This window comes from Triturus cristatus, chromosome 1_1 (genome assembly GCF_964204655.1).
Source record: "Triturus cristatus chromosome 1_1, aTriCri1.1, whole genome shotgun sequence".
NCBI classification, from domain to species: Eukaryota; Metazoa; Chordata; class Amphibia; order Caudata; family Salamandridae; genus Triturus; species Triturus cristatus.
In genome coordinates, this window is record NC_140579.1 from 943,595,912 (window position 1) to 943,617,820 (window position 21,909).

The 21,909-nt window shown below is 43.8% G+C and overlaps 2 protein-coding genes across 2 annotated transcripts in view; one reads left to right on the plus strand and one right to left on the minus strand.

Moving 5' to 3' along the window:
* LOC146871331 (uncharacterized) overlaps positions 1-21,909 on the minus strand; it is a 733,473-nt gene that overhangs the window by 92,445 nt on the left and 619,119 nt on the right. The gene's annotated exons all lie outside the window — the stretch shown is intronic.
* Positions 1-21,909, plus strand: part of LOC146871332 (uncharacterized) — a 574,862-nt gene that overhangs the window by 61,125 nt on the left and 491,828 nt on the right. The gene's annotated exons all lie outside the window — the stretch shown is intronic.

A 21,909-nucleotide genomic window follows, 5' to 3' on the forward strand; every position in this document is an offset into this window, starting at 1 on the left:
TGAATAGACATAGATGTACTTTCTATCTTGTAATTCAAAAAGCCAGACCTTACATAGAGTTTGAACTTCAATTACGAACTGTTGGTTAATATTTTATTGTTTTACATTTATCATGTGTATTACTACTATTGTGAAAATAAAATAAAAATTGATATACTGATATAAAATATTCCATTACAATAAAATGGTTTTTATCAGTTCTAGAATACATTTGGAATGTAAAAGTTGAACAAAGCGTCTTGATATGTTATGACAAGTGTCATGTGTCGAGCTTGCCACTCACATGAATCTTCAGATGTTCCACAGGGGTGAAGTACTTCCTTGTGCGCCACTCCAGAACAACTCTCAGCTCCAAGATTTAGGATCGGGAGCCGGCAGATGTTCCAAGCAGGAATGAGGGAAGGGACAAGAGAGAGACAGATTAACTAATATATGACGACCGTCTTGCAGTTTGGTTTCCTTTTGCGGTTTCTAGGGAATGCGTCCGCCTTGACATCAGACTTTCCTGATTCTCTAGATTGGGAAAACTAGGCTCCTCCTCCCTGTAAACATTATTCAAACAGTTAACTTTTATAGTGCCGCAATACAGATTGCACCTTTTAATTGCTATCAATGGTTTCTAAACTTTCCTAAGGAAATAATCTCTCAAAGAGAGGGTCTGTCTAAAGTATTCATGAGAAGAGGAGGTTCTGCCTGATCTGTCTTGATTCCTCCTTAAGGGCTTTCCAGGCTAAGTGTCTTCTAGAAGAGTTGTTGATAACTTGGCAAGTTCACTCCGGACTGGGACTTCAGGATGGATTGTCCAAGAACAAAGCCTAGATAAAGTTCTTTCTACTTATGGAAATCTGTTTTTGCTACTTTGGGTTCAAGGAAGGCTGTGGCAACACTACTCACATATTAGAATGTAGGTCTACAGTTCTAGGTTTAATGCACCACCCTTGAGCAGTGCAAGCATAAGAGCACGCTGGTAATCCATTCGTTATAAATCTGGTGTTTTTGTTTTTTCTTCTCTCCTTGCAAGTTATTCTCAGGCTGGCAAATTCAGGGTGGAAAATGGGTCCTCGACGAGCCAAAAAGATATGCTCCAGCAGGTAAGTGGGATCACATCAGTCAGTCTCCTCCAGGTGGGGCAAGCAAGAACAAAACAGGCTTCAACTCCTAGACTGCAGATAATGAGGCTAAGCAAGGCTCATTGTCGGCGCGCTGTATTTATACTGAGGTGAATTAAATATGGCCACCGGGTCACATGGTCACCTTGAAATCTCAGGATATCTTGTGAGATTTGAAGCACATTTATCATCAATAAATGTACTGGAATGGTTAAAAGCGGGGGACCAAGGTGGAACACTGTTTCCAGGATAAAAGGCTGACGTGGGTGAGAAACGCCTCAAGTTAGGCACCTGAAACCCGTAACTGGGGGATGCCTAAGAGGCATGATAATAGAAAAGGGAGGATACATGTGTTTCAATGTGACAATGCTGCACAGACAAGGCAGATTGGAGGGATTCCTAAAATCATGGTTGCACTAACCTGCCATTCCAGATCAGTCAGGAGCAATCCACACTTCCCTGAACCTACTTACGACCATGCAAAAAATATCTATAACAGTCTGCAGTGGATAGGGGGAAAGAGGAACAGGAAAAGTGAGAGAGAAACAAACAGCAGGAAGTCCTTCCGTTCTTACTGCTGAACTCAGCCTGCACTGCAGAACAATTGATATCTACAACAATTATTATTTTAGTATTTGGTTAATGATATGACAGTTCACTCTTAATATTTTAAGATCAGATACACCTTGTTGCAATCTCTGCTTAACCCACTTTCTAAGTCTGCTCATTATTCTAGGACTCTCTCGAGCTGAAAGATATAAATAAGCATTGTTAATAATGTATAGAATAGTCTGAAATGCCACACACGTTTTTATAGGTACACCTACCATCAGCGAGTTAGAAATCAAGTCTGTGATCTGAATGTTTCTCAATGCACATACTTCATCAGCTTAATACTATACATGATTCAAGTGATATAAACTAAGTGTGTACAATATGGAAGGTTCTCTAGCTAATAGGTGAAATAGAGTTTGTAATCCTAAAAAGGATCATTACAATACTAAAGTGCAAATCAAAGTCTTAAACCCTTTGGTCTCTAAAGTTAATCCAGAATACTTCTCTGAGAACAAGGCCCGTGACAACTCTTGCTGAAAGTGCAATGAATTTGAATATCCTGGCAGAAAGAATATGGCTGCAGGAACCAAGTATCACAACAACCTAGCAAGACATTCTCTGAACCATGATGAACTTGTACTCAAGGATGTAACATTAGCACCACCACTCCAAGTCTTGGGAGTCTCATGGCTCCCTCGGATATGTAGTTTTTCTTGATTCCACTTGCATTGTGCGGCCGTTGTAACTCTGAAGCAACACTTCCAAGCAGTCCCTACTCTCTAGAAGTACTGCTGGCCTGGTCGGTCTTGGAAGACTCACACAGCATTGAAGTTCAGAGAAGTACACTTTTGTGCCTGCCTAGCACACACAGGTTAGCGAAGGCGATGGATCATGACTACAGTTTGTTTTACTTTAGCAATAACCATGAAGAATCAATAATCTGCAAGATGTTCTTTACAGTACTACAAAATGAAAAACAATTATCCCAGATGGATCAAAAGTAAAAAATAAAACATACTGTAAGTATACTAGACACTGTAATCTAATTACATTGGCAATTTTCTTTTTCCAATTCCCTTTAAGTGGTGCCTATTGTTGTAGAAGAAAAGGCTTAAAGAGGGCCAATGATCCATTGGAGAATTAAAACAGCAGGCAGGAAAGACAGTTATAAATAGTGAAGCGGTAATGAACTTGTTACACATGATACTGGCAAACTACTGTAATGCTATTGAAGCGATCAGATAAAATGTTATAGAATATATCTATATCTATCTATATATCTATTTATATATATATTCACTGAAAAAACCATAGGTTTCAGGCACGTTATAGTTAGGAATTAGCATTTAAAAAACCTTAGAAATTCACTGAAAAACCATAGGTTTCCGGGGCGTTATAGTTAGCTGGACTTTTCACTCGTACAAAACCATTGAAATTCCCCAGTTATAGTTAGTTCAGCTAACTATAACTCGCGCGCCCGCAATGCACTGCTGATGACGTCACATATTACATCACTCATGACATGGTCAGTGACATCACTCATGACATCTCAAATGACATCACTGATGACATCATCCAGTGAATGTGTGTTTTTCTGAAAATTACATATGTTTTATATATGTATATCTCAAGGTCGATGGAAGAATAAATGGGTATATAAGTGTCTAAATGGATGATTTGTTTTTGAAAAATTGATTGTATAACTGACTGATTACGTGTATCTTAGTGAATACATGGCTTAGGGAATAATGTTTAAATGTGTAAATATCTGTATCAGTCTCACTTTGTGTATAAGTGGCTGCATGGGTTGGTGAGTAGCTACATGAGTGTCTATATAGGTTATTAGTTGGTTTTTTGAGTATCAGTATGAGTGTCTGAGTGTCTGTATGGTTCGGTGGGGGGTATTACGTAGTGCATAGGTGCATGAATGAGTGACTCACTGTTTGTATGTGTTGAAGACAGCATGTGTGCAGGACTGTATGGGTGGATGAGTGTGTGCATAGGTGTGTTAGTGAGTGATAGACTGTCTCAATAGTGTCTTTATGAGTAACTACATATGTTTTAAACTAGTATATGTGACTATTGGTGTATATAAGTGAGTATATGTGAGAGTGAGGGATTGAAAGAGTTCCTGTATGAATAAGTATGTGTTTCTATAAGTGATTGTTTAAAAGACTAAGTATGTGTAAGTTTCCGTAGAAGTAAGTGTGGTGGTGTGCGTATAACTGTATATGCAAGTAAATGGATGTTTGATTCTTTATTAGCATGAGTGACTATGTGTGTGAGTAACTCTATGGATGAGTGGCGTTGTGTAACAGGATGTATAGGTGTGTGAGTACATATGATGAGTGAGTACATGTATGAGTGACTGTATAGGACTGTTGGTGAATGAGTGGATGTGTATGTGGATCTTAGAATTACTGAATAGGTTGTTGTAACTGGTATTGGTATGGCCATTGTTTTGAACATTGTAGTTTCTATTTTTGAATGTGTGTATCAAAGGTTATATTAGGGGAACAGGAGGTCTGCCACTCTATCACAAGGATGATGTCATCAGTGATGTCATTAGTGATGTCATCAGTGATGTCATGAGTGATGTCACTGACCATGTCATGAGTGATGTAATATGTGACGTCATCAGCAGTGCATTGCGGGCGCGCGAGTTATAGTTAGCTGAACTAACTATAACGGGTGAATTTCAATGGTTTTGTACGAGTGAAAAGTCCAGCTAACTAGAACGTCCCTGAAACCTATGGTTTTTTCAGTGAATTTTCTAAGGTTTTTTAAATGCTAATTCCTAACTACAACGTGCCTAAAACCTATGGTTTTTTCAGTGAATTTCAAAGGTTTTTTAAATGCTAATTTCTAACTATGCCTACAGACATAGAACATGTGAAGAAAGAAGAAAAAACGCACATAAAGAAAAAAAAGAAATGCAGAAAGAAGCAACAGAAGTCCTCAAAGACAAAGAAAAGTGCAGGAAGAAGGATAACGTGCAGAAAGAACAAACAGAAGAGCAGAAAGAAGCCTTGTTGCAAAATCATCCTGTACCCTCAACTTTTTCAGACGGATACTGGTGGTAACTGAGTCTGACTAACCAGTCCTAGAGCCAGTGCTATGTTAAGATACTCAGAATACAGTGAAAACACCTACATACACTCGGGAACACTATGCGTTGGGGTCCCCCTGTGATCAGCTTGACCTCCTCTGTAAGCCCCTAGTATATAATAGAGCAGGGGATTAAACTACCTCTTAAAACGCGCCACAGGGCGTGTTTGCACACGTCACCTCAGGCCCCGTCCCCTCACTTCCCCACTGTGTAAACACGCCCTGTGGCCGTTTTAAGTTGGGAGATTAAGTCCCCTTGAATCCTGAGGGTCCCTAGGGTCCAACTAGACCACTAGGTACCTCCAGTAAGCGCCACAGAGCTGCGTTGCAGAGAGATGTAAAAAGGGGCACGGCCTAGACCACCTCTCTGCAACGCAGCTCAGTGGCGCTTACTGGAAGCACCTGGTGGGCTAGTTGGCCCCCAGGGTCCCTCAGGATTGAAGGGGAATTATTTCCCCAACTTAAAATGCGCCACAGGGCTTGTTTGCACACGTTAACTCAGGCCCCGTCCCCTCCCTTCACCACTGTGTAAACATGCCCTGTGGCCGTTTTTAGTTGGAAGATTAAGTTCATTTGAATCCTGAGGGTCCCTAGGGTCCAACTAGTCCACTAGGTACATCCAGTATGCGCCACAGGGCTGCGTTGCAGAGAGATGTAAAAAGGGGCACGGCCTAGACCACCTCTCTGCAACGCAGCTCAGTGGCGCTTACTGGAAGCACCTGGTGGGCTAGTTAGCCCCCAGGGGCCCTCAGGATTGAAGGAGAATTATTTCCCCAACTTAAAGCGCGCCACAGGGCTTGTTTGCACACGTTAACTCAGGCCCCGTCCCCTCCCTTTACCACTGTGTAAACCCGCCCTGTGGCCGTTTTTAGTTGGGAGATTAAGTTCATTTGAATCCTGAGGGTCCCTAGGGTCCAACTAGCCCACTAGGTACCTCCAGTATGCGCCACAGAGCTGCGTTGCAGAGAGGTGTAAAAAGTGTCACGACCTGGACCACCTCTCTGCAACACAGCTCAGTGGCTCTTACTGGAAGCACCTGGGGGGCTAGTTAGCCCCCAGGGGCCCTCAGGATTGAAAGGGAATTATTTCCCCAACTTAAAACGCGCCATAGGGCATGTTTGCACACGTCACCTCAGGCCCGTCCCCTTCCTTCCCCACTGTGTAAACATGCCCTGTGGCCGTTTTTTAAGTTGGGAGATTAAGTCCCCTTGAATCCTGAGGATCCCTAAGGGCAAAATAGCCCACTAGGTACGTCCAGTAAGCGCCATTGCAGAGAGGTGTAAAAAGGGGCACGGCCTGCACCACCTCTCTGCAACGCAGAGCAGTGGCACTTACTGGAAGCACCTGGTGGGCTAGTTGGCCCTCAGGGTTGAAAGGGAATTATTTCCCCAACTTAAAACGCGCCATAGGGCGTGTTTGCACACGTCACCTCAGGCCCCGTCCCCTCCCTTCACCACTGTGTAAACACGCCCTGTGGCCGTTCTAAGCTGAGAGATTAAGTCCCCTTGAATCCTAAGGGTTCCTAGGGTCAAACTAGCCCACTAGGTACCTCCAGTAAGCGCCACAGAGCTACGTTGCATAGAAGTGTAAAAAGGGGCGTGGCCTCAGAACACCTGTCTGCAACGCAGCTCCCTGGCGCACACTGGAGATACCTGTTGGGCTAGTTGGCCCTCAGGGACCCTCAGTATTGAAGGGGAATTAATTCCCCAAGTTACAACTTGCCAGGGGGCGCGTTTGCAGAGTGCTGCAAGGAGGGGGCTTGGCCTCCAGCGCGATGCCGGTTTTTATTTATTTTATTTTTTTAAGAAGGAGGGCTGTGTGGCCCCCCTTCTTTTTCTAATTTACTGGCCCTGGGGACCCCATCCCCTAGGGCCTGCACCCTAATTTCTTTTGTTGAAAAAAATTAATTTGGCCCTCCCAAGGCCTTAATCGGCCCCGGGGACCCCAACCCCCGGGTCATGGCCTTTTTTTAATTTAAATTCTTTAGGAGGGGGCTGCGTTGCCCCCCTCCTCAGGCCACTTATGGCTCTGGGGACCCCATCCCCCGGGGCTGGCCTTTGTTTTTTATTATTTTAAAAATATATATATTTATAGAAACACCTAGGACATGCTGGACAAACCGTATGTACCTATCACCATGACGTTTTGCGTGATATTCATTAAAAGGCGACTATGCATAGAATGAATCCACATGGAATGTATTTACACTGCTAGTGAAGCTCTGACGTGTCTGACGCCCTAGCGTGCCTAATCCCGGCGCCCCTGCCGGTGGGTACTCTCCAAGTAGACACCCTTGTCGTTTATTTATACAAACATGGGTAGCTTTTGACGGGCACATTTAATATAAATGCACACCAAGCCATTCAAAGGGGATTCGACAAAAATTCGACCAAACTATGCAAGAAACCCACCTCACGGTTAATAAAAAGCACATCCACCGCCGGATGTGTAATACTTTTTATTTTACTCTCTGGAAAGGAGACGAACCTCACTTGAGAGTCACAGCGTGCTCCTGGCTGAGCCCAATGCTGTGTTACACCCACCAGTGCCCACCGATTGCCTCACACCTCTGTGTTGTATTCCACCAGCTAGTGTGTATGCTATGACACTCTCTAGCCCATGTGCACTGTAACACCACCCCGTGAATATTTCATGCCTCACTTGCCTTCGCACGGGTTATATTGCCCCATCTAACGTGCCTTCCTCGATGTGTATGTTATAACGCACAGCGCTATGCCCTACATATTACAATCTGGGATCCATATCTTTGTCACAGTGCATATGCAACGTTACACTCCCCAGCACATATTTTATATTACAACTTTAGAGACCAGTTATGTTACACGACACTGCCCTGTGCATATTACACTCCAAGGCGCATATCGCATAGCACGCGCTAGTGCCTGTGCTATCTCGCGCTCTCCAATGAATCTGTCATTGCGCACAATGTATTGCATATTATATTTCACGCCCCGGTTCATCTTATATCACACTTTTTGGTGCATAGTTTATACCATATACTATATCTAGTTTTCATTTTCAATCGTGCTCTCAGGACTATGTTCTATATAACACTGCGTCCACCTACCCTTTTCATGGGTATTACATTTTGCGATGGGGGTGGAGGGTCAGGGGGTGTTTCTGCCAAGTGAGCCCAGAGTCACAGTCACAAACGTCCTCTTCTTCCTGAATAAAAGTGAGATTATGCTGCATACTTGTTCATATTTTAAGTAGTTCGCACAGACACACATTTTAAAAACAATAAAGTTCCTAATACCCACCTTCTCTGAACAGTTAGCTTGCTGCCCCATCCACCTCCTCCCTATCCTCTGTTGTCTGAATCCATGGACTAGCCTCCTCCCTTCTGCCATGCATGGTCTGATGTGCTGCCACTGCCCTCCATTTAGCATGATGTACCAGTCCACTCCTCCTGCCCTCCATTGCCCAATTCTATGGCCCATCATTGACCTCCTGCTTAGCCTCTGTGCTTAGCTTGCTGCCCCTATTCTCCTTCCCCTGCCCTCCGATGTCTTCCCTGTGTGGTCAGCTAGCTGCCCCTGACCCCCTCCCACCTTCCCTCCATGGTCTGTGTGTATGCCACCATAGTCTCATTGTTGCTCTCCATGGTGTGTCTTGTTTCTAGTGCCCATCCTGCCTGATCTCCATGGTCATCTTGCTGCTCCTGCCCTGCCACCTTGCCCCCAGCCCTCTGTTTCCATGTGCAGACCCCCTATTCCCTCCCTCCTGGCTTGTCTGTTCCATTGTAATGCCCCTGATCCGTCCCTCCTGCGCTTTATGGTCTGTTATGCTGCAGCTTTCTCTCCTGTCTGTCCATTATGGTCAGCTAGCTACCATTGCCTCTTTCCCATCTGTTCTCTGTTGTCCATGTGCATGGTCCTGTCCCCTCCCTATTGCTTTCTATGGATTGTTGTGCTGCACTCCCGTCCCGCATGCGCTGTGTGGTGTATTGTGCTGCTGCAAACCCTGATGCCTGCCCTGTAGGGTCAGTTTGGTGCACCTCTCCATGTCCCTCCTGTCCTCTGTTATCCGAGTCCATGTCCCTACCCCAATTCCTCCTGCATACCATGATTCAATGTACCATACTTGCGAACATTTTGAACTTGGTAAGAGGGAGATTTTGGAAAAAAACTGGGGTATTGATTTTCCCCTTTGAGTTACATTGAAAAAGAGGAGATTGTAGACAGGAGACAGATCAAATAAAGCCCATTTGAGCTTAAAAACATTGGACGTTTCCTGGCTGAAACGGGTCTGTTGGCATGTATGGTTGTACTACCACTGCCTCTTCCTTCTACCCACAATGGTCTATTATATTGCCACAGCCTCTCTTGCCAGTCCTGTATTGTTGGTTTGTTGCCCCTGCCCCCCTTTCCACTGCCCTCCATAGTCTGTTGTGCTGCCACTGCCCTTCCTGCCTGCCCAGTGTGGTCAAATTGTTGCCACTGCACTCTCCTACCTGCCTTCAATTTTCAGAGTCCGTACCCCTGGCCTCTGCCTCTGAACAGTATCCCAATGAACAACTAGATTGCTAACATTCTATATTTATTACAAAAGTGTGGAACGCCTGACGTCATCTTGATGTAATCAAAACTGTAATACCTAGAGTATTTCCTTTAGAAATTACATATATGAGAGGGTCTTATTTGCATCAAAATTATGGTTAGTGCTCTAAAAAACTAAAATGAGAACATATTTTCTGAGTTTTCAAATAGCGACAAAGAACTTTTAAATTATTTGTAATCTTTATGTTTTTTTATCCAGTTGACCACTTGATTAAATGTTGCACCTTGGCGAGAGGATGTGGTGTTACTTCCAGAGCTGCAGACTTTGCAACTGGGGAACCAGGTTGGAGTTTCTGCTTCAGCTCAACATTCTGTGATTCTGGTCAAATCGCTTAATCTCCCCATGTCTACAACCAAAATGAATTTGATCTTGTGTGATGTAACCAATGCTCATGTAAAGCATTCCAATACCTGACAAGTCTGCACTATATAAAACTGCATATACACAAAAAATAATTGTTTTGCACACTTCTGTCATTGGGCTACATGTGGGCTACATCTGGGTGATATTTGTGCTGCATTTAGGCTCTTTTGTGTCTGGTGGCCATCTTGGGAGATTTATTTGTTATGAAGTTTCCTAATTTCCTCATTTACTGCAGTCTCCTCAGTAGGAAATGCTTTCAGTTTTTTACTTTGATTCCATCAAGAAGGTATTCAGCTATGTCACACATTTGCCATAAATTCTGAATGTTAGCACTCTAGTTGCTCATTAGATCACTGTAGTAAAGCTACTGCTCACCACAGAAGTCTGCTGCTTGTATTAAAAGTGCATGTTTCAGTCTGCATATCAGAATTTTTTAATGAAATAGAAGAGGGTTTGAGAAGTCACTCAAAATGTGCCCTAATTTTTCTTTCTTCAGCACTAATCATAATTTCACTGGCAAAATGAACCCCCTCGTGTTCCTTTTTAAATTAAATGTTTTAAGTGTTACCACTTTATTCCAATCAAGATGGCTTCAGGTGTGCCATACTTTTGTCATAAGTAAGACTGTTAGCGCTCTAGTTGTTCGTTAGAACACTCTGGGATATTCTGTCATTGGGCTATACTTGGGCTACATCTGGGTGATATTTGGGCTACATTTGGGCTCTTTTGTCTTTGGTGGCCATCTTGGGACATTTATTTGGTATGAAGTTTCCTAATTTCCTCATTTACTGCAGTCTCCTCAGTAGGAAATACTTTCAGTTTTTTACTTGGTTCCATCAAGAAGGCATTCAGATGTGTCACACATTTGCCATAAATTCTGAATGTTAGCACTCTAGTTGCTCATTGGATCACTGTAGTAAAGCTACTGCTCACCAGGGAAGTCTGCTGCTGGTATTCAAAGTGCATGTTTCAGTCTGCATGTCAGAATTTTTTTATGACATAGAAGAGGATTTGAGAAGTCAAAATGTGCCCTAATTTTTCTTTCTGCAGCACTAATCATAATTTCTATGGCAAAATGAACCCCCTCATTTTGTTCCTTTGTAAATTAAATGTTTTAAGAATTACCACTTTATTCCAACCAAGATGGCTTCAGGTGTGCCATACGTTTGTCATAAGTAGGACTGTTAGCGCTCTAGTTGTTCTTTAGAACACACTGGGAAGTTGCAGTAGAACACAAAGGAATCAACTGACAGTCTCTGCCCTTGTTGGATGTACATGTTTTACTGAGAATGTCAGACTTCATTCTCACATGACTGAGAAAGATAATGTGAATTTACAGAAAATATGCTCTCAGTTAGCTTATAGATCACCTTCCAAACCTCTGTGGGAAAAGCATGAGAAAATAGTTTTCTCTCAAACATGATTCATGATATCACAGCAGAAGGCTTTTTCACATGGTAAAATCACCTTAGAACACACCACAATTCCTAAAATGAGTATGGTACCATCAACAAATGATTTATAACGTAACTAAAGTCTTAAAACCTTCTATTAACTGCAATGCTTTTTAATGAGGTGCTATCATGTATATTGGTCCCAAGATGGCTGCCAACACTTCTTGGACGAAGTGCTGACAGCCAATCAGTTATTCATAAGAAGTGGGGTCCCTAGGGGTAGGATGGGTAGACAGGGGAAACGGAAACAACGGAAACCTTCAGAAAGAACAGGCCCCACTGTCTACACTAAACTGATATAGTTAAGCCCAAGGGTGGGTCAAATTGGGTAGAAATGGGCCCCGGGCCGGGGTAGGCTCAAGGAATCAAGAGAGCAAAGAAAATAAAAGAAACATATTTTATTGAAACAACAATGTTGTGATAATGGTCTTAACCATAATGATAAACATTATAATAAGCCGTTAATTATAGCTTATAAATACACAGTCCCACACAGAGACACAAACAAACACACTCTCATTCAAACAACACGTTCATATTTGTGACAGAACAAAAGCAAATAGGCGCTTAATATATACAATTATTATCCGCACATTAAAAGGTCGTATCCATTTCGAAACAGGCTAATACAGTCCCATTTAGTGGGGGTAGATAAGTTCTTTCAATGGGCCCACAAGGGCAGGAGCCAACGCACGTTTCGGTGTAAACTACACCGTCATCAGGGCAACGGCGATGTAAGGTGTTTGGGACAACACAGAACGGGTCTATAATGAAATCATAAACAAGGGTGAAAAACACACAAAAACACAAAACATCATCAAAATTTACAAATTGTACTAAAAAGAAACATTATACATTATAATCAGTAGATTGATGTACAACAAAACATACATATGTGCATATTTTCTTCTCTTCCTTTCTTTACACAATTAGAGTCCAAAAAAACACAGCCCGAGGCTAGGGTAATAATAGGATAACAGAGAGTCAAACTACTAAGAGGCTTAAACGTAAAGGAGAACGGACTGCAACCTACAAGATAGGATCTATTCATATGGGGTCAGATTTGCATACCAAGAGATAGATATACACCCATAGTGAGAAATGAAATGAGAATGGGAGCGTGCAAAAGAAATCAGCCAATACGGTAGGACAGAGAGTGCAAGTGGGAAAAACCGCAAAAGATAAATAGATTTCTTATTACTATGGAGTATAGACAAAGGTTGGAAAGAGAAATATATGGGTAATCAGAAGAAGGCGATACCTTTCTATCCACAGAACTGTTAGTAAATCGGCTCATCAAAACGATATAGAGCAGACAAGAGCTAAGCGTCAAGGCGGACACATGTGTTCTGTAGAGGAAGAGAATGAACAGAGCATCAGCAAACAGCATGCAATAATAAGACCGACCACGGGGGTCAATGAGGACGATGTAGGTAGACAAAGTATGCAGAGATACCGGGTCGCAAATAAAGGACAGTATGCAATATAAAAAATGCTTACCAAGGGGATAGTAGGATCGACTATGTTCCTAAATCAAAAAGTGGTAGGAGAGCTAAAGTCAGGGGGCCAACCGCAATCGGCCTGTCAGTTAAGGGCCCCAAATTACGTAAGTTCAGCCCAGAGGATATTTCTGAGGGGGAAAAAGGAAAACAGTAAGATCAAGAGAAGTCCGCTAAGGACGCAAAATGCATGTTATGCCTGAGGCTAAGGGATAAGAATACGAATACGAGTACTGCGTTAGTCCCACCTATGGCAGGCCGTCCAATCAGATGGTATGTGAACAATCCACAAACATATTCTTGAGCAAACGGCGGATAAGGGGGGAGAAAATTCAGCAAATATCAGGTTCGTCGGTAGGATGAATAATCTGAAAAGAGAAACAAACAATCTATTTCAGAGATTCTATACAGGCGAATGCCTAGTTTGTAATACGAACAAAATGCCAGCTGGCGTCCAGACGACTCAGAAGGATCCCAAATAGGGTATATCTAAGATACACAAGTTCGCCGGAATTGCAACAAACCTAAACTAAAATAAGACTAACACAAATAAGTGAACGGGGGATAAATGGGTCCAAAGGACTGCTAGTATACTAAGGGCTACAACGCAGCACATTGAATGCGGACAACGGAGAGTCTTACCGTTGACGACCATGGAGCTCAGACGAAAACCAGGTCCAGCAGGATGAATGCGACAAGATACAGTCCCGATGGCGCAAATGATATAGGCCAAACAGTCCAGAGTTTAAATAGTACCCAACCAGATTAAAATCCGGGAAAGAATTAATCTCGCGGGAGTCCCACAAGTAAAGAAATAAACAAAGGGCTGCGAGAGCAGTACTAGGAGGGCCGATAAAGGGGGCGGCCATTTTGGAAAGGGAAGAAATCACAACAGTATAGCTGACCTAACTTGGTTACGAGACCAGATCTAATAATGCAGATAAACCATACAAAAGGACAATCAAAGACGAGTGAAAGGAGATGTGTACACCAGCTCAAATTGCAGTAAAGTATCAGGATTTAGACAATATATCTAAAGGGGGAGTGAAGGGGGGGGGGGGGGGGAAATGAAAGGGGGGAGAAACTCTTTCAGATAAAGAGGCCCAGGCTAAACAAAACAAAAGATAGATCTTCATCGCAGTAAAAAAATAATAATACAATAATACAATAAATGAATATATATAAATATATTCAAGTAAACAGGAATAAGTAGCCGGGCAGATAGAGGGTCCCGGAATATAGGCTCAAGTAATGGCATTTTCCCAAGGGCAGATCTCGTTGAGGCCCTGGGCAACAGAATCAAGGTAATATATCCAAAAAACCTCCCTCTTCTTTCTGAGAGTAGTGGGGTCCTTACCCGACGAGGTGTGTATTTTTTCCAAAATGACCCATTTGAGGTCTAGTTCTGAGTGGCCCGAGTCAGTCCAGTGAGGTATTAGAGGAGCCCCTGTTTTCTTCAAACGGATGTTAGACTTGTGTTCACCAATCCTCAGGCGGCATTCCCTACCTGTTTCTCCAACATAAATAAGGTCGCAAGGACAGGAGATAGCATAAACCACATTAGCGGTTCGACAGTTTGTCATCTCCGTCAATTTGATGGTTCGTTTGTTAATATTGAGGGTTTGTCTGACCAAAGCGTTGGGACATGCTTGACAGGATCCACAACGGTGGTTGCCTGTAACAGGAGGGAGGCCAGTGATGGACATTTGGCGAAGTGGACTAGGGAGTTCAGGTAATTTACCACGAACAAGGTGGTTTCTGAGATTTTTGTCTCTTCTGAATGCGAAGAGAGGTTTGGATAATCGGTCATTGTCATCAATATTAAGGAGATACCAAAGGGAATTGATGGTCTGGCGGATTTTATGGTTGATGTTTGAATGCCGGGTAACACAAACCAATCGATCTGTGACCTTCTCTTCTTTTTGTAGGAACATGGTGTCACGGTTATAGTACCTAGCTCTCTTAAAGGAGTTTTTCACCAATCTAGGGGGATAACCTCTATTCAAAAGTTTGATTTTCAGGATGTCAGCCTGGTAGAGAAAATCCTTGATCTCAGTACAATTTCTTCGAAGTCGGAGAAATTGGCTGAATGGAATACCCTCTCTTTGGCAGCGAGGATGGTAGCTGTCAAATTGGAGCAACGTATTCCTAGCGGTGGGCTTGGTGTATAGGGAGACTAGAAGATGATTATTTTTATGCTCTACCCACACATCAAGGAATTCAATCCTGTTACTACTCGAGTGAACAGTGAATGTCAGGTTATCATCAGCTAGGTTAATCCATTGAACAAATTCATTAAGGGAGGTCTGGTCACCCTTCCAGATGAAAAAAATATCATCTATGAAGCGTGACCAAGCATAGATATTTTCGAAGAAGGGGGCGATCTCATTGAAGATATTGGTTCTTTCGAACTTCCCCATGTATAGACAGGCCACACTAGGGGCACAAGCTGCCCCCATGCTGACTCCCTGAGTTTGTTGATAGAAATCGTTGTTGAATTCAAAGTAATTTTCACCCAGTATAATTTTCAGACATTGAAGAATGAAAGGGCTGTTGGTGATGTCAGATTCTGAGTTTAGAATTTCTTGAATAGCAGATAAGGCTCCTTCTTGCGGGATATTCGTGTATAAGGATTCGACATCCATGGTTACCAGAATCTCCCTGTCACTTTGATACTCCAAGTTCTCAATTTTGGCGATGAAATGGCCAGTGTCTTTTACGTAGGATTCCAGTTTGGCGACCAATGGTTTTAAAAACTGGTCTACATATTTAGAGAGGGGCTCAGTGGCCGCCCCAATGGTGGAAACAATGGGCCTTGGGGGGGGTTCGACACGTTTCTGTGGGAAAAGCATGAGAAAATAGTTTTCTCTCAAACATGATTCATGATATCACAGCAGAAGGCTTTTTCACATGGTAAAATCACCTTAGAACACACCACAATTCCTAAAATGAGTATGGTACCATCAACAAATGATTTATAACGTAACTAAAGTCTTAAAACCTTCTATTAACTGCAATGCTTTTTAATGAGGTGCTATCATGTATATTGGTCCCAAGATGGCTGCCAACACTTCTTGGACGAAGTGCTGACAGCCAATCAGATCTCACGATGAGATGTGTGGTTAGGCTCCGCCCAGATATATATGTGATTTTACTTTTGATTTTCTCAGGAACTACTGAACGGATTTACACCATTTAAAAGGCACATGCCTGACCTGAGGACTACCTCTTTGCCAAATTTCAAGTAATTCTGTTCAGCCGTTCGGGCTGTACCTTCGACTAAAGGTCCTATGGGAAAATGCATGGGGAAAACGCGTTTTGGGACCCCCTTTTTTTCTCAGCCCCTGCTTGACGAATCACCCCGAGACTTTCAGGGTAGGAGCTGAGCGGAGCGCCCCATTAGTTTTGTAAATTTCACGAAGATAAGTCAACCGGCGCCAAAGTTATTCAAAATAGAATTTTCTGATTTCCTATGGGAACTCGGTCCTAACTATAACTATCTACTGGCGTCCGCCAGTAGATAATAGATATATGTGTGTGTGTGTGTGTTTTTGTTATAGTGTATACTTACATTGTATTTCACTTAGCTGTTTTCCTGTGCCCAGCACTGCGATGCTTCCATAGAATTTCATGCTCTGTGACATCAGCGGATTCTGATCTAGGAACTAGGGAGAAACGGTTGGTGCCTGGCGCTTAGAGTCACAGGATTGTAGTCTGCTAATAAACTTGAAGAATTCAACTACCACAGCCTGTTTCAGAGTGTAATTCACAACAGTTTACACAGTTGCAGTCGCTACTGGGTAGTTATACTTAGGACGAACCTTCCATAGGAAAGGCATGTTTTGGTTTGCTTATAACTTCGGTGCCATTTGCCAATTCTTCACAAAACTATCCACAAAAAATGTTCTTCCACCTCAGCTCCTTTCTGGAAAGTATCGGAGTGATTCATCAAGCGGGGGCCAAGAAAAGGGGGGGGGGGGGGAACTACAGCTACAGCCAAAATGGTTGAACAGAATTACACCAAATTTGTCAGAAAGCACAATCGTAGTCCAGAAACCATAGTTTTGTGATTTTGTGTAATTCGGTTTAGTAGTTCTCAATAAACTGAGGTTAAAAAGCTTTGTGTTCACAATGTGGAGGGTCTGCAGCATTCGTACCCTCAATCTAATTGACTCCAAAATACAATTTACTCATACTATCAGTAAAAACGCACTTTCTTTTTTGGACGTTTGGATTAACATTGAATCAAGGGATATTAACACCAGTGTGTTTAAAAAACCTACAGATAAAAATAATGCTTTGCTATTCAACAGTTTCCATCCGCCGTCCCTAATTAAAAATTTACCTGTTTTTCCATTTTTGAGAACGCATCGCATTTCATCTACGGAGAAAGCCTGCAAAGAGACATGGCAACAGCAAATAAAGAATTATGCTGCCAGAGGGTAACCCATAGATCTTCTTAACGAACAATTGAATAAGGTTAAGAATCAACCTTGTGATAAACTTTTGACAAAAGCCACTAAACAATTGAATACACGCATGGCATTTGTGTCCAAATACTCCACTGCATCACGGGCTATCAAGAAGATTATATGTAAACGGTGGGATTTACTTGAATCTGAAACAGATTTCAACAAGCTATATTTGGAGAAACCGCTGTTTGCATACACTCGAGCACATAATTTGAGAGAAATGCTATCAAGAAAGAATAAACCTATATTGACCACGGGATCCACAACCAGTAAGAATGGCACACATAAGTGTTGGAACTGTATCCACTGTAACAATGCAATTCTTGGTGACATCCTGTTACACCCTCGCACTGGTGCCAAGATTCCAATTCACAGTAGGACGACATGTAATTCCGAAAACATAGTTTACGTGATTAAATGTCCTTGCGGACTGCTATACGTAGGCAAAACTGAAAGGAAAATGAAAATACGACTAACAGCATAAAAGCAAAATCCATACGAAAAATACTACATTAAGTCTAGCAGCTCATTGGGAAGAACAACATCACCAAATTGCCCAATTAAAATTTCAAATTATAGAAGTTCCCAAAACTTCCTACAGAGATAATTCAAAATATCTCTTACAGAGAGAAGCTTTTTGGATAAAGAAATTACAGACTGTAGGAGAGTAGGGTCTGCTTTCTATGTTCACCCCCACTTTTTGCTTTTGCTTTACTGGTTTTCGACTTAGATGTGGCTGTGGGCCTGCTAATCAGACCCACAGCCCTGCTGTTCTCTCTCTAAATTAATACTATGTACTTTAGGTGCATAACCCATTTGGATAGGATCACCTTATTGGCCCCTGTATAGTGTACCCTAGGTACCCAGGGCATAGGTGTACCCTAGGCCTACCAGGGGCTGCAGCATGTATTATGCCACCCCTGGCCTGGCCTTCCATTTTGACACAACTGGCTGATCACTCAGCTGGGGCAAGGTCGTGTAATCACCCCTTGCTTCGGTGTAGTATTCCTATACCTAACTTACATATAGACACATGTGTACCTATCAGTCACTCCTATGGCAGGCCTTGACAATCCTGGAGGCAGAGTGCTTGGTAACATGTGAGGTGGTGCTCTAGCATGAGCTGAGCCTGTCTGCAGCTTTCGGAACCTTGTCCTTATAGCTGTTCTATGATATAGCCTACCATATACTCTTAAAGTGCCTTATAATCTTAGACGGTTATGGTAACTATGGTTTGGCTTTATCGAAACATGTCGTGTAAGGTGTCTAACACTGTGGAATAATACCCCCATGCCATTTCTGGACATGAGAATATTATTCCCCCCTTCTAGAGGGAAAGACATGTTAAAATCATACTTCAACTGTTAGCCTCTGACCAGAGCCTCAGCATCACAAAATGGATGCTGCTGCCACGACACAAGTCTGACCTCCTGCAGCTGGGAGTGATCCCAGCCAGGGAGGCCTGGACAATAGGTTTCCTGCTTGGGGAGGTGCTAGCACCTCCCCAGACAGCCTTTAGTGTATTGGGGCAGGGTGGGCTGAAAGGAATGAGACATGCCTGGGGCACACAAGGTGTTCCTTGCATAGTCCAGTTCAAACCGGCGCTGGGGCACTCCAGCCCCAGCTCTGGCGCGAAACTGGACAAAGGGAAGTGGGTGTAACCACCCCCTCCCAGGTCCCACCCATAAGGCGTGACCTAGCAGGTATCCCAGCCCCCCAGATTAGTATAAGAGTGGGAGTTGGGCCTCAAGACTTTAGATTATCCTGAACCTGCAAAACTGAACAGAAACTCTGGACCTTCGACATTCGACGAAAGAAGAAGACTGAAGAATCTCCCTTGTAGCCAAGGAGTGGCTACCCTGTGCAAACAGGCACCATCAAGAGACTACCCTTTGCTTTGCCCACGTTCTACGAGCAACCGACTGCAGAGCCTGACCAGAGCCTTGACTTCCAGACTTCTCCGACCCTGATCCACATCGACAGCAAAGCTGAGATCCGTGGAGGCGACGAGCGACGTGGGACCGGCTACCTGGAAAAAGTGGCTAGTAACTTACAGCGCAGCTTCTGAGGTACCCTCGAAGTTGTGCACCGGGGATTGAGAAGCCCCAACCCCAAGCACCATCTGCACCGAAGATCAGCCCCCCACACTCCACGAGTCCTGCGTGGGGCCCTTCAGCATTTTCCTGCTTGCCACGTCTGTCCGGTTGCTTGCCCGCTGGCTAGTGGCCTTTCTGACGACGCACCCTGAAATCTTCTGCGCTGGTTTGGCTCCTCCAGACTGGCTCCCGCTTCTCTGCAAAGAAGAAGCACCCCAGACCTTCCTGGTCTGCACCAGAAGCAAGTCCTTCGTTCTTCGTGGGTTCCGCTTGCCAAGGCTTGGTGAGTCCTAGTCCAACTTCAACGCCGCCGACAGCAAGAGCCTTCGTGGGACAGCTCGCCTCCTGGTCCTGGTCGTCCTCGACGCTTCCTGGTCCTCCTGGCTGCAGCGACAAGCTTCACCTTCACCTGCAATCTTCACGACATCGCCTGGTTCCTTCCTGGTTCCACGTGGTCACTGGCTAGTGACCTTGACTCTGTCCCTTCTGCTTGCAGGTTTCTTCTCTTCTTGATCCCAGCCTTGGGATCCACCGGACACTCTTCACTGACTGCCTGTCAGCATCTTTCTTCAGGCATCCATAGGAGTCGACGACGAAAACGACGCATCTTCACCCCTATGCACCCGCAGCCTGTGGGCTAGGTAACTTGGGTACTCCGGTGCTCATCAGGATAGTGACTATCCTAGTGTCTAGTTTTCAAGTCTCAACTTCCTAGCTACTCCAGAAGTGTCCTAAATCTACCGTTTTCTAAACAGTACTATTGCTATTGACTTTTACGCATTACGCGTGAGTGTTTCCACTCTGCACACGAATCCCGTGGGCCTCCCACTTCCTAACTAACGCTAGTGTAGTGTAGCCCCAGCGATTCCCTAGGCCTAGGCCTATTCTATTTCCGTGACAGTGGTTCTTATACCACTTACTTAGTATATGGTTTGCGTGGCCCCTAGGGCCTAACTGTATTACTTACCTGTGTGACTTAATGTATGCTTAAATAAGACTGTGTTGTACTTACCTCTAATCTCATAAAGAGTGCTGAGGGTTTGACTAGAATAAATACACTTTATTTTATATATATATCTGTTGTGGTGTCCTTACATTTGGTATTCAAGGGATTATATATGGTATCACAGCTGGCTTCACATGCCATTCAGAGTTTAGCCTAAGACTGCTCTTGTCCATGCTACCACTAGGATAGCTGGTCTATAAGGTTGACTTTACAACCAATCACCATAAGGGTATTTGGACTGATATAAGCTGTACACTAGAACTAGTGACATCATACATCAGGCCAACTTCTCACACAGACCATGACACCGTATGGACTTAATGACAAATTCAAGATGGCTTGCTTCCTCTAAATGTATACGTTAATTACCTATAGAATCCCAATGGGCTCCACACGCGGTACATTGTGAGACATTCCACATGCACACACTTACTGTCACACTCATTACGATCACTGACACTCCATATATGACCAACACCCTCCTAGCGATGTACTTCTCTAGATATTGTTAATTAATTGTCTCAGGATCTAACCGCTTGATGTTCTCTTCAATGTAAATGTTTGTATAACCATTCTAGTGTTCATTTGACTGTACATTCGGATTAGTCATTAACTTATTGCCACTTTGTGTATTTAATGCTCTCATCCAGTTTCAATAAGTCTCAACACTGTAATGTTGCTCAGTAATCACACGAGGCACGTTGTTGGGTTACCGCTATATTTATTTAGCATTCAAATGAGCATGTACCGAGGAGCGTCGGCCGGCACTCTCTCCTCATCTCCCAGCGCGCTGATCTGCGCGCGCACCCCGGCGCCAACGGGGCCGCCTGCGTCACGTCAACGTGACGTGAACAACTAGACCGCTACATATCTCCCCCTTTTACCAAACCAAAAATCAGTCACTTACAGTTCGCAGGTTAGTTCGAAGTCTTGGAACCTGGAAGGCCTTACAACTTGTCTTCCACTCCTGGTCACCTTACCAATGTTCCCTCGAGCCCCTTGGCTCTGCGTTTCCTCGATTTCTGTTCCTCCACTCATCGCTCCTTCGCTGTTCATATTGCCTCTCGGCCTGTCCCTCTCTGCCACTGGGGCCTCACCCCTTAACACACTTTCTTGCTCCTCTCCTGCACCTGCTTCTTCCATTAGTTCACTTCCGCCTTCCTTGTTCTCTTCCTCCCCGTCTTCCGTGACTTCACCTTCCGGATCCCACTGTTCCCATCTCAATATCTTGTTGCACCGGGCCATGCGGTCCTGCGACCACACGTTCCCATCACTGAGCAGGGCCGCTCGATCATAAACTTCCTTAACCTGCATCGGCTTGCTGTACTTGCTGTCTCCCTTTCTTTGTAGGGTCGCCAGCTTTACTCTCACCCATTCTCCTCTCTCTAAGTGAGTGTCCTTCACATTCCTCCTCTTGTTGTAGTTGTCGGTGTAGGTGGCTTGTGCTCTCTCCAGATTTGCTCTTACTACCGCCGGAGACCATTCGCTGGTCACCACCTTCTCCTTCCAGATTCTGTTGTCGTGCGTGAAGGGTTCACGTCCTCTCAATATTTGAAACGGGCTATACCCCGTGCTTGTGGGCGTTATTCTGTAGGCCCATACCATGTTCTCCAACGCTTTCTTCCAGTCTTTATTACAGGTGATGGCCGCTTGTATGGCCCCCATC